The sequence below is a fragment of the Bos javanicus genome, chromosome 19 (genome assembly GCF_032452875.1).
Source record: "Bos javanicus breed banteng chromosome 19, ARS-OSU_banteng_1.0, whole genome shotgun sequence".
Taxonomy (NCBI): domain Eukaryota; kingdom Metazoa; phylum Chordata; class Mammalia; order Artiodactyla; family Bovidae; genus Bos; species Bos javanicus.
In genome coordinates, this window is record NC_083886.1 from 54727989 (window position 1) to 54741106 (window position 13118).

General features: G+C 52.6%; 1 protein-coding gene across 6 annotated transcripts in view; it reads left to right on the top strand.

The window, feature by feature from the left end:
- The window catches only part of RBFOX3 (RNA binding fox-1 homolog 3), a 440093-nt gene that overhangs the window by 343113 nt on the left and 83862 nt on the right, over nucleotides 1-13118 (top strand). The gene's annotated exons all lie outside the window — the stretch shown is intronic.

The window sequence follows — 13118 nt, forward strand, 5'->3', positions numbered from 1 at the left end:
AGAAGGAAATGGCAACTCTCTCCAGTGTTCTTGCCTGGAGAATCCCAGGGACAGTGGAGCCTAGTGGGCTGCTGTCTCTGGGGTCGCACAGAGTCGGGCACAACTGAAGTGACTTGGCGGCAGCAGCAGCTTAAAGAATGACCAAGCATTGCCCTCATAGCACATGTGAGATGACATCTCGTCCCACATTGTCCTGACACAGAACAAGACCCTCGATGGTGAGATCACCTGACAGACTGAGAAAATCAGGAGCACATGCCAAAGTCATGGTCACATGCTGTCTTGGTTGCCTGGTGCAAGGTCTAGACCCCTATTCCATGGAACTCTATGTGGGGCAAGGGGATGGATATGTGGAAGAGAGACAGCATAAAAAGATGAACTCATTGCATTTTCTCCTCTCCCTGCCCTAAAAGGGAGGTAAGGGGGGTAGTCATGAAAAGTGATGTCCATTGAGATACAACCCCCTTGGCCACCAAAGCTCATGATTCTAAAGGGAAAATGGGTCTCTCCATCTCCAGCTGCATGAAAGTTATGCTTATTGAAATAAATATCTGTTTCCTGGTTTGCCCTTGGAGGAAGAGTGCTCAAAATAGTGGAGGAATGTGTGGAGAAGTGTGGAGACACACACACACAGACAGGAAGACACGGAGGGGCAGACGCACAAGGAGAAAAGCCCAAAGAACAAAATGTGGACCACACGCCCAGAGAAAGGCTGTGCATTTCATCTCCATTTTATGTCCCTGGGAAAGAAAACAGAGCTCATGAGAGTCACTGTGGCTTCTAGGCCTCCGTGTTGCCCACCATGCCAGCCACCCACATAGGCAGAAACCTTGAAGCAAACATAAGGTGTCCTCTACCATCCCTCCTGGGAAGAAACCAGAAAGGAACCCCAGTGCCCACTGCTCCATTTTCAGTGGGTGTCAGTCCACTGGGGGACTGGTTTCTTCGTGGTGGTCCTAGCATACTTCGGGGACACACCTCTCATTACCAACCAGTGTGAACTCTGAGTATGTAAACAAGTTTGAGCATAAGCCAGAACAAACATAATTAGGAAGGTAAATCTGATGCAAAAAGAAGCAGAATGCACTTCAAATTCAAATAAGAATTATTTGTGGACTCTCTGCTCTTTCTGAAATGTCAGTGAAACGTTCCACTCCATTTACATATATACTTGAGGGTTAACAATACTTCCTGTCCCAAGGCTCAGAAGATGATCAGGGCAATCTGGGTCCAGGGAGGTGAAGGGAAAGGTAAAATCACGGGCTGTCTCACCTGGCCGCTGCAGAGACAAGGGACCCAGAACAAAGCCCAGCCCTTGGAGGCACTCAATAGATATCTGTTGAATTAATTAACATGATTTATTGAGCATCTACCATTTGCCAGCTCCATTGTATACAGAACGTCTTTGAATTCCACAACACTTGAGGGAGGTACTGAGTCCCATTCTTACAGATGTAGAAAGTACAGCTCAAGATGTTGAAGTACTTGCTTCAAGTTTTGTGGCTGGTCAGGGCAGAATTGGGCTTGCCTCCAGGTTGGGGCAACTCCCAAGTGTGAGTGTGCACCACTTCCTGCTGGTAGAGGGTTCTGGAAATGTTGAGGCTTGCCTGTGTGGTGGAAGGCAGGAGACCTGGGCCTGCAGTCTCCCCAGAAGCTCAGCTCTGCTTCTGGAGAGGTGATGGGTGATGGAGAGGAAAGGGTGATGACTCAGACCCGAAGCCTTGGGTTCCATTCTCCACCCTGAGCACTGCTCTGCCCTCTGTTTTGCCTCTTTTTCACCCAATGACATGGGAAGAACCATGTGCTTCCTTCATGCTGCCTTCAGGGAGCTGGGGCATAGAATGAGGCTGAAGGCAATCTGGGTGCCTGAGATCCGATCTGTCCAAAGCACTGTGATGATGATGATAATTATTGCCCTGCCCTGGGTCCCTGGAATGGAATTTCCAAAGCCTCCCACTCTACCCTGGGAAGGAAAATCAATAGGCTGACCCAGGAGCCAAATGCAAACAAGTTCAGCCACCTGGGAGTTGGCTGCCGAGATGCTTTCTCCCACTGAGGTCAGGAGGCAGAAGCACCAGCCATGAGCTGAGCCCCAGAGCTGAGAGGTGCCTGGTTTCCTTGTCCTGTCCTGGACAGGAAGGGAGAGTAAGAAGATAAGCCAGCCCGCTACCACCACCATTGGCCTCTGGGCTTGTACAACCGCACTGGCAGGGCATAATGACAAGCTCCAGTACCAGACATCAGGATGGAATAAAGGGAAACCAAGCAACACAAATAGATTTAAATGGAGCAAAGTCTGTTGCTGGACGCTTGTGTTTGGGATGGGAGGGATCGGTGTGTCCTTTCTGCCAACACAGACGTGTTCTCTGGACCCTACCACAAAAAGAGACCCAGCAGGCATCCCATTGTGAGCCAGGCACTGTTCCAGGCAATGAATGGATGTTGCCAGGGCTGAGTACAAAGACATTGTACCCCCACTCAAGATCAGTGCCTCCCATGAGAGTGAAGTGCAAACAGCATGTATCCACGCGTAACTTTCCAATAGCCACATTTAAAAAGTGAAAAGAAAGAAACCAGCGAGATTAATTTTAACAATATACTTTATTTAACCCAATATATCCAAAATATCGTTTCAACATGTAATTGGATATACAAATTATTTTTTCTTTCTTTCTAGTGTACCAAGTCTGGCTTGTATTTTGCTCCCAGAGGGGTGGGATAATGGCTCCTGTATTGGACAGTGCCAGGTCCAGAGAAAACTCCTGAAGAACTGTGAGGCAACTTGTACCTTAAATCCTAGTAGAACTCACTTTCTCAGAGCTTCCTTATTACAGACCACCTTGGACCTCCGGGGGCCTGGGATCTCAAAGAGAAGGAAAGAGGGGAAGGTGGTCCCGGTTCATTTCTGCCATAGCGAGTACGGAAGTAAAGGCTGCACCACGTGAAATCAGATGAAGTTGGTGTCCTCATGACAAAGTAATCTATCTGATTTTTCTTACCATTTTTTTTCCTAGGAGAATTAGCCCACCAGACAGAGAGAACACCAGGTTTCTTGACTGCCTTCTGTCCATTTCCATCTCAATTATCCCTTTGCCTCTGCTGGTCTTGAAAGCCCTTCCTTCATACTCTCTCCTGCCTTCTCCAGATCAAGCTGGAAGGCAATGGGGCCACCCTCCTAGCCCAGAACTCCTACCTCCCTTCCTGTGTGCCAGCTTAAGGGAGACTACTTTTAAACTGCCTCCAAATAGCCAGTAAACCTGCCACTCTTTCCTCCAGAGAACCCGGCCAGCTCAAGGCTCCATTGACCCTCTCCACAGCATTTACTCTCAAAAATACAATTCCAATACAGTAAAGATTCTAGTCTCCCAGCGTGGATTTCCAATTACCCACACTCGGCCAAGTGGCAGCCACTTCATTATAATTCTGTAATTGCCATATAGAATTCCTATAAATTTGCTGTTAATTTTTAACTACTTCATCCTTCTCTTAGAAAGTGTAGCAATAATTTGAAAATCTATAGACGATATTTTTAAGTGGATAGAGGCAGAGTAGGGGGAATAAAATCCAGTGAGGGCTAGGTCTAGAGGAAAATCCTAATAAAACAGTAGTGGGGTGAGCCTGAGAAGGCAAATCTGGGGCTTCCTCAACTTTGATGTGAACATTTCTTCCAAAATATGTGGTGTATTGGTGTCAGCAGGGATTGATCAGAGTCTGATCCGGGAAGATCCTGCTCTGAAATGAGAATGGCTTTGCGCACTGGGTTCTCCGTGAACAAGCGCATTCCCTGCCCCCACTGGGAGGTAATTTACAAGCTTGGCTTCCGAATGTAATCTTCCCGCATTGTACTGCTCCATGGTGCCTCCCTGAATTGCAACACAGACCAGGTCTATAAAAGACGTTTCAGAGGAAATGGCAGCCACACAGGATTCCCCCCAACACACACACACACACACATACAGCCCCCCACCAAACAAGTGAACACCCAGGTGCTCAGCAGAGAAATTAGCCTGCCTTTCAGGAGATGCTAATGACAGAGAAGTTGGGAGGGCATGAGGGAGAGCCACAGAGGACACTGTTGGGCCCACAGGAGCTCCAGGCGCTGGGGACCGTGGGGAGATGGGCTAGGTAGTCCTAGCTAAGAACAGCCTGCTTCTCTCTGAGGAGGTCTCCGACGGTCAGAAAATAAGAAAGCTGGATCTAGAGGAAGCCTTAAAGGGAGACTTTGTCAGTGAGAATGTGCTGGGTGAGATTTATTTGGCTTGGATGTTTTGGTGAAAGGTGGCCATCAGAGGGCTAGCCGCTGGTCACCTACAGCCAAACAGTGAGGTCATTGACACCTATCTGTGTTTGGCTCAGGAAAGCAGGAGCATAAGCCGTACTGGATGCCCAGGGACAGGGGAAGGGGGAGTAGAGCTGTCCCTGGTGCTGAAGGACTCACTCTTGCAGGATTGAAGTGCTGAAGACCTACAGCTCTCCTTCCTGGCTGTCAGGAGGGTTGCAGCCAGGGACCTCCACGTCCAGTCCCTGTCCCCACCCCTTGGAAGAGGGAGATATTGGCTCCAGGCTAGAGGCGGGTTATCAGGCGGCAGCAGCGATGAGAAATTGGGCCACGGAGCGATTTGAAGGTCCCAGTGTTTGATCTACTGCAGGGCTGGCTCCTTGCAGCTTTGCCGCTCCCGAGTTTGGTGACCTGAGAGAATTAAAGCTGCCTTAAATACAGTCTCTGTTGGCTGTATATTAATCAAGCAGGAATCAAAAGTCACAGCATCCTAGGGAAGCAAGAAAAGGCACAGACGGCTCCCCCCCCATCCTGATGCAGCAGCTCTCAGCAGGAGGAGAGGTTGGGAGCTGCTATGAGCAGCACAGGGCCCTCAGCTGGCTGCCAACTTCCCCCAAACCTCCTTGCCAGTGAATTCTCAGAAACCTCATGCCTTGGAACTTTAGAGTTGTGTTGATGCCAAAATAGCATTGGACCCCAATGCCACCATAGATCAAGGAAGAGGAGGGGTCCCCCACACACCCCTGACAAGGAGTGAGAGGGAGCAGAAGGATAGGAAGCCAGATGGGCTGGGGGCCCCAGAATAGCCTCATGTCTAAGTCCCCCAGCAGAGAAGTCCCACTTCCCTTCTCTTGGCAATCGTTAGGGAATCTGGAGAAGCAAGCAGCATCCATGGCCTCTTTCTCTGCTGCACTATCCTCCAGTAGGCACCAGTTGACGAAACTTTCCTGGTATATTCTGAGTTGTCAGGCAGAGTTGACACCAGCCAGGGTCCTGCCTACCCCTCCCTCCTAACCCTGGCTCACTCCCCTCAAAGGCTGAGAAAGAATACAGATGTGGCCTCTGCCACCCTGGGAGTGAGAGGAGGAGAGTCTGCAGGTACGAGTCTGTTCCTCTGCTTCCTGGCAGACAGGTATGTCTCTACCCCTAATGAGTCCTGAGACAAGCTCAGCTCCCATAAAACTTCATTGGAAGAGCCTCCCACCCCACCCCCTCTGCCCCCACCTCTCAGCACTGGCCACCTCTTGGCTCCATCTCTCTGTTTCTGTCTCTAGTTTGGCACTGGCCGCCTGACACAGTGCACCTGCCTTCTCAGGGTCATGCACTTTGCCAGGACAGCGCTGCCTCTCTGGGCCTTTGTGGCTTTGGGCTCCTAATGAGCTTTTAATGAACTATTTCTTTGGCTTTAGGGGCAGGAAGGGGCAGAGGAGGAGCCAAGAGCCAGCCCCTTCACATTCTGCTTCTTGCAGCCTTGAGGTTGCTTTTTAACTGGCTGAGGCTATAGGCAGATGTTTGACCCAGAGACTTTCAGATTTGTTCAGTTGGGAGGACTTGACTTTCACAGTCCTTGGACTCAGGCTAACCCCTGTTCATCATTCCCTCTCTGGAGGGTCTCCCTGGGTCTGTCTCTTTGTTGCCTCTCCTCAACCAAGGCTGAAGGAAGGGTCACTGGTTTTTCAGTTAAGTAAGGTTTATTTTAACTGATGGCAAATTGAAGAGTCTGGCTATTTCACTTGCTGTCTACGGAGAGGCAGGAAGCACAGAACAGATCCTCTACCATAGGCAGCTCAGATCCATCCCCTGTGGATGAAATGACAAGCCTTGACCCCTTCCCATGGCTCACTGCTTAGGGACCCTCAGTGCTTTATATCTTCAGTTCAATTCGAATTGAACTTTGGCACAAATTCATGCCTGTCACAGTTGTTTGTTATCATTGTTTAGTCACTAAATCATGTCTGACTCTTTATGACCCCCCTGGACAGGAGCCCACCAGGCTCCTCTGTCCATGTGAGGGATTCCTAAATGTCAAGCACGCGGTCTTCCCTTCCTGACACCCTGGGGCATGTGGAGCTGCTGTTAAACCCTTTTCCTGGAGCACACAGCCTTGTTCTACAGGTTCTTGTGGGTGACTCCCAGTCCCTCTTGGGAGCTGGAGATGACAGTGGCTTCAGCTGCTGGTCCAAGCTCCCCCTTGGAATTCCTTCAAGGCTTTTCTCCACTGAATAAAATTAAGGTGGAAAAGGTCTGTGTGAGACACAAGACAGAATTTCTTGACAGCCAGGGTGATAAAAATCTGAACGAGTTCCCCAGAGAGATGTCTAGGTCTCCCTCAGTGGAGTACTTCAAGAAAAAGGAAAAAGACAGTGCCAGTCCCTGAAAGCTTTCGTGGCTGCCAGATAGAAGGCAGAAGACTGGACACCGTGATCCCAATGTCCCCTCCAGCTCCATAGTCTGGGCCTATGAGTGTGCTTCTGCCTTCCAGGGACTGTGTCTCGCTGTGGGGTGGTGACCAGAGAGTTACAAGATGCTGGCGCTGTTCCTGGTGCTGCAAATGAGGGTGCTGAGGGCAATCAAGTGCCCAGGAGGGCCGTCCTGGGTGGGGTGCCTGGAAGAGCGAGTTATGTAGGCTTCTCTGCTCCCACAGCCTCTGCTGGTGATAAACCTGTAACATGAGCCCTGCCCTAGTGTAAGCACAGGCTATCATCAGTCATTCTGCACTGGGGACCCTGCCATCCAAGGGCATCTCATCTGTGAGCCAGCCAAAGCTGGAATCTTCATCTCCAAGCAAATGCACTGACTTGCTGTACCTCTCAGGACTTTTTCTTTTCTGCGGTCATTCTCCATGTTGGCGCAGGGAGCCAAGTAGATACACCCAGATTTAGATAGACAGGAGAGCTTGGGTGGTGGGCCAGGCTCAGAGTGCGAGATGAGGGTCCATGAAATTGAGTCTCTCCTGACAGACCAGCTAGGAACCCTGCAGAAGGGCTTCCTCTGTCCAGTGGCAGCTTCTCTCCTTGGTTTCATCATAGAGTTCAGCAACTCTACTGAGTTCTCACGACCTCCTGCCTAATGAGAAAGAGGAAATTCAAAATAATTGCCATGCAGACTGAGCGGCAATGTGATTAGTAAATGCCCAGGCTACTGCAAATGACGATTACATTAACAGATTTGGTTTGGGGTTGATCCTGTTAGGAGAGAAAGCCAAGGGCTAATGATGAGGATGCTCAATGGAGCACATGAGCCAAGCACAGTCGTGGGAGGGAAGCGAAAGACTCGTGTAGTTTGTGAACTGGGAGGCTTATTTTCCAGCCTGAACTCTCCCTCTCCCTAGCTGTGTGACTTTCAGCCACTTCTGAGATCCTAGACGTGTCATCATAAACCGAATGGGCATCATTCTCCCTTCCCCGTCTACTATGTGAGGATCAAGTGAGATGAAAAGGTTAGAAAAGCACTGAGCCAGTGCAAGGTATTGTTACAGTTAGCAATCAATAATGAGAATAAATCACCACTTTTTCGCTTTGTACACTCTCATTCCCAAGAAGTTTAAGCAAACAGTCGGGCTCTTGAGGCTTGAAAAAGAATTCTGCCCTTCTCCCTCCTCTGGCCCTCTCCAGATCCTGTGGGTTCTGGGGGCCAGCATCCTGAGTGGTGGCTTGGCCACCCTGAAGATTTCAGATCTGTTTCTCCAAGGTTCTCTCAGTACAGCCCGCCTCCTGGCCAGGAGCTCACAGCCCAGATGCAGCAGGAGCCTGTAAAGAGCTTTCCAGGGCTGCAGCTGCCGAGCCTCTTTCCCACCACGCCCCGAGGTGGAACATCACAGCGCTGGCTGATTTCAGATGTTCTCCCGCTCTGTGCTGAGCTCTCTCCCCCTCTCCAGAAGAGGAGAAAGGAGAAGTCCTGGGGGCTCATTTAAAATAAATAAAGCTTGGCAACAGTGCTGAGTGGGAAAAGCAGGGAGGAATGGCACCCACAACCCTTCTCTGAGTGCATTCCTCTGGCTCCCAGGCCCCGAGGGGAGAGGAACTTGCCAAAGAAAGATGTGCTTATAACTGCAACCCTGTGCAACTTCTGGCTTTGCCCATATATCTCGAGTGTGCCCTTTGCTTTCAGTCTCCTTATATTTATTATGTTTAATTTTGCCGGGACATGGTTGTAAGTGAGACGGATGGACCCGAATGTGGCTGGCAAACGCCTCTTAATTAAACAGATAAATAAACTTCCTTTGCACGCCAATTCTTACTTTTGCTGCAGTCTCTGCTGGGGCCAAGGGGGACAGCACCAGGAGTGGGGGATCCCCGTCGAGCTGGAAGGTGGGTGCTGGCCAAGGCAGCCTGGGCCGGGACTGACTTAAACACCTGGGGGCTCAGGAATGCAGGGGGCGCCAAGGGTGGGGGCACCCTCAGCGGCCCCTCCTTGTGGTACTGACCTCAAAGGGGAGGCTCTGGCCGGTGTGAGTGGGCCCTCTGCTGGACGCCTCTGGCATGGCCCGGTCAGTCAGGGCCGTGCACTCCCACCTTGTCCCGGCAGGAGCTCCTCTGCCAACTTTCCTGCCCTTCTGGGAGAACTGGACACACTAGGAGGAAACACAAATAGTCCCCACCCCCAAGATAGGGAAGCCGCAAACCTTCAGGGAATCTGGGGGAATCCTCCATTTTACACGATGACTAAAAAGCTTCTTCTTGTCCTCAACCTGACATTCCCCCAGTGGTGTCTGCTAGAGGCACCCCAAACAGCCTCAGGCTTGGACCTGTCCCCTGACTCCACTCAACGCCACCCCACTGTGGAAGTGGGGCATGAATTCCCCTGGGAGAGTGTTCAGTTGGTGATGTAGGCATCTGGTTGGCTCACATAAAAGATACTTCTTGGGTCATCCCACGCCCCCTCACGCACACACCCTGTTCCCTGAGCCACAGCCACCTTGGCCCACTCCACCCTCCCATCTCCATGGAGATGCTGAGTACAATTCTGCCGCTCCTGCCTCCTTGGCCCCTCAGTGCTCACACCCAAGCCTGTGCCAAACACCCCGACATTGGGGCACAGAGCTCTGGCTCTGCTGGAAGCACGGAGCACGCTGTCTTTGTAGATCATGGCCCAGCTGCCATCGGAGACGGTGAGCTCACTCCTTGTCTTGGGAGGCCTTTGCCAAGCTCCATGCTGTCCTCCCTGCATGGGGTGAAGCCTGAGGATGCCAGTCTGGACACTCAGGAGGGGAAAGAGGCCCAGGCCCATGTGTAACTTAACCCCCACCCGGCCTCCCCTAAAGGGACTGCAGGGCTTCCTGTTCTTGCTGGGCTCTGCCCAGGTGTGGCCTTGGAATTTCCAAAGGATCGGACTTGGGGTGTTGTCTTGGGCAACAATCTCCCAAATCATTTGGCCACAGAACTGCCTTTGTTAAGAACACTGACCATTTTAAACACTTTGGCACATGCTGCCCCAGGGAGACCCTGTGTCCCCATTTCACAGAGGTGCGCACCAGAGAGTCTGAGAGTGCTTTAAAGCTACATGGGCCTGAATCTCCCAGGCAAGCTTGCCCAGAATGGCTGGGGGAGATGGGGGAGCCCAAGCACCCCCTGTAGGGTCTCCTCCAAGGAAGGTGACACAGGGTGGGGGCAGGAAGGAGCCAGGAGATCTCCAAAGCCTGGGAACCACCCAGACCTTTTGAGGTGCCTCCTTGCCTGACATTTATAGTGGTGCCCAGGAGCGCAGAAATAATTACAGCTCAGTTCCGGCCTCCCTAACAAGGCCCTTCTCAGATTCAGGGCGAACAGGATATTTTTTTCCTTGGCTCTTTTTTTTAAGTAGTGAATATTAGCACTGGATTGACAGCTCTTCCCAGCTCGCAGCCTCCCTTTGCCCCAGAAGCGGGGGCAGCTGAGCACGGGGTGCCCGGGCATCCCCTACCCACCACTCAGGGCGGCCCACCCTGGCCCAGGAAACACCAGGGGCTCTGGAGGGGCCCAGGAGACCTGAAGAACATAGTGCCCCACAGTCTCATGCCATGCCTCTGTACCTGGCACTGGAGCTTCTGGGACAGAATGGCACAGATTCAGAAACAGTCACACTAAACATGGTCTGTGCCATTGAGGGGCTCCCAGGAGCACGGTTGGAGGAGCCCAGAGCATTCTCCCCTTTCTCCTCCAGACTACAGACAAGGGATGCTCCTGACACCGTGTGGACATCCACCCCAGGGGCACTGATTTTTCTGCAGCAGCCTGGCCCAGCCCTCTGTACCTGCACTTCCTAGATCCTCCAGCAGCTGTGGTCCACTCATCACAGGGACAAGGAGTGGGGGTGGGGCTGGGGGTAGGAGCACGGGCAGCCACGCTCACCCCTGCCAGGAGCTACCGAAGGTACTGGCTTGAGGCTGTGAACCAGCCAGCATCCTGCCTTCCTCACACTTCAGTTCCTGAAGGGGAGACCAGGAAGGGGCCAGAGAGACTGTTCAGCTCTTCCATGGCCTAATGTCCCCGAAAAGGCACACCTTGGTGAACCGAGGCCTCTTCAATTTGCCGTTTAGTAATTGGCTGTAGTGAAAGTCATAAGTTCAGGAAATAGCACAGGAGGCCGTGGGCACACAGCCCCATCCTGAGACATGAGCCAGACATACACGTTGTTCAGGTCCTTTTTCTGGAGCTTTCTTTCAGTTCTGTTTTGCTGTTCTCACTCTGGCTGGAGCCCGGGTGTGATTAGGTGGCTGATGGAGGCAGGTGTTCAGACACGTTCCCTGGGCCTGACACCCTCTGGAGGTGAGGCTGGAAGGCAGGTGCCTGGGCCGAGATGCTCACTGATGAGCTGGTATGAGGCTGCTGGAAGCAATACTGCTCCCGAGGCTGGCACTTTAGTCACCACCCGTTTTCTCTGGGCCAATAACTGAGCTCAGGAGTCCCTCCAGGAAAGCTTCCCTGACCACACCCCACATCTAAGCTCACCCAGATCAGAGCCCCACTATCCTGTGCTTTCATAGCTCTCGGTACAGGAGGCTGCTGTCTTGGTTTGCTGGCTTGGTTTCCCTATGAGAAGACGTGTTCTCTTCCAGCACGGAGAACTTTATTTCTACAGCTCCAGAAACTGCTGCAGTGTCTGCACACAGCAGATTCATAATAAGTAAAGGCATAAGAGTCCACTCAGAGGGTGTCTGTCTCCTGTGCTTTGGCACTGTGTAGGATACACTCCCAAGTTCTCTTATGGGAAGGATAAAGTGTTGATCTCAGTAGCTACTCTGTAACAACACTGAGTTGGCAAGTGAATGGGTCATGGCCAGGGTGGACATGGAGTCCAGGGCTGAGGGTGAATGCCACATGGCTGCCCCAAATTCCTGTGTAACAACTGGAGGTGCCAGAAGAGGACAGAGGAAGGGGAAGGCTTCTGAAACAAGAAGACAGAGCAGCATGACTTGGGAGGCAGGCAGTCTTCAGGGCTGCCCGGGCTCTATGACCAGCGCCACCCTGGGAGGCCACCCGCCACAGAAGAGCAAGGTCTCTGCTGGCAAACGCTCTACCCAGTCGGGTGCCCCAGGCCTCAGCACACCACCCTGTCTCTGTCCTATGCTGGAGGGGTGCCTCTTCTGGGGTGCTAAGTTAATAACCTGTCCAGCCTGAAGGCAGGGGTGGTCTCTGCAAGTCCATAGCCCCCATCCCCATTCTGTGCCAGCGCCACCTCTGGGATCAGCCCAGTGATGGATTCCCCAAAAGAAAGGCCAGGCAAAGACGGCTACCCAACATGATGGTCAGCTCTCCCACCACTACCTCTCCTTTGACTCTCAACCCTTCTTCTGTCTGCCTCCCTGCCAGATGTGGTCCGGCCTTTTCCGTCCTAGAGGAGGAAGAACAGGAAGTGTTTCATTCAAGGGACATGGGGTGCCCCAGAGAAGGGCATCCAAGGGGCACACCCCTGCCAGATGTGTTCAAGCTGAGCTTCTTCCCAAATGGCTTGGAGGGAGCCCAGCCTCAGTGTCCCCCCGACAGCCCCTCCTTGCTGCTTCTTCCTAAATGGCCCTCATGGACACATTCTGCAGCAAGTGTTAAGTCTCAGACATCAGCCAAGCAACCTTTCAGGCTGGGAGAAATCAAAGCCCAAAGAGGACAAGCAAATTTCCTAAGATCACACAGCAAGTGCCTCCACTGGACTCCCAAGCCAGTGAGTGGGTCTTCCCACTGCCAGGCAGTCCCAGCCCTGCTTCCCTCCAGAGTAGGGCTTGCTCCCCAACAGTAAGACACAGGAATCTCAGGTGTCTTTAGACAGGACTGGTGAGTCCAGAATCGGCACTAGGTCTCTGGGATTTGCCCCTTGCCCGGAGGAAGTACACATAAGTGGGAGCAAGAGGCTGGGTATGGGCCCTGCTGTCTCTGCCTCCAACAGTGGTGAGGGGCAGGCTGCCCCTCTCACAGCCACGCTCACCTGTGGCTTGTCCTGGTAAACTGGGCTTGGTCAGGGGGCATCTGGCAAGTGTGGACACATGGCAGGCCCGTGTGTGTGCGTGTGTGGATGGTGAAGCTGCAGATTTATGCACATGTGTACACACACACACACCTGTCACGGTGCAGGGCACAGTCAAGACTTCTGCCAGGCGAGGACTGGGGTCAGGGATCTGATTGTGCACTCAGGCTCCATTGATGTGCGCACACCAAGTCCAGCGTGTTTGGATACGGGGAGGGGAGGATGCGGCTGTAGCCACTGCCCCTTGCCGCCCTCCCCGGTGAAATTAGTGTCCACAAGGCCATGTGTCTGGGGCAGGGCTGGGGTATAAACGGGCTCCGAGGGCCAGCGGGAGGGTGGGAGAGGCTCCCAGGGGCTCCAGTCGGGTTTCCAAGCCCCGGGCAGCGGGAGACGCTTCTCCAGC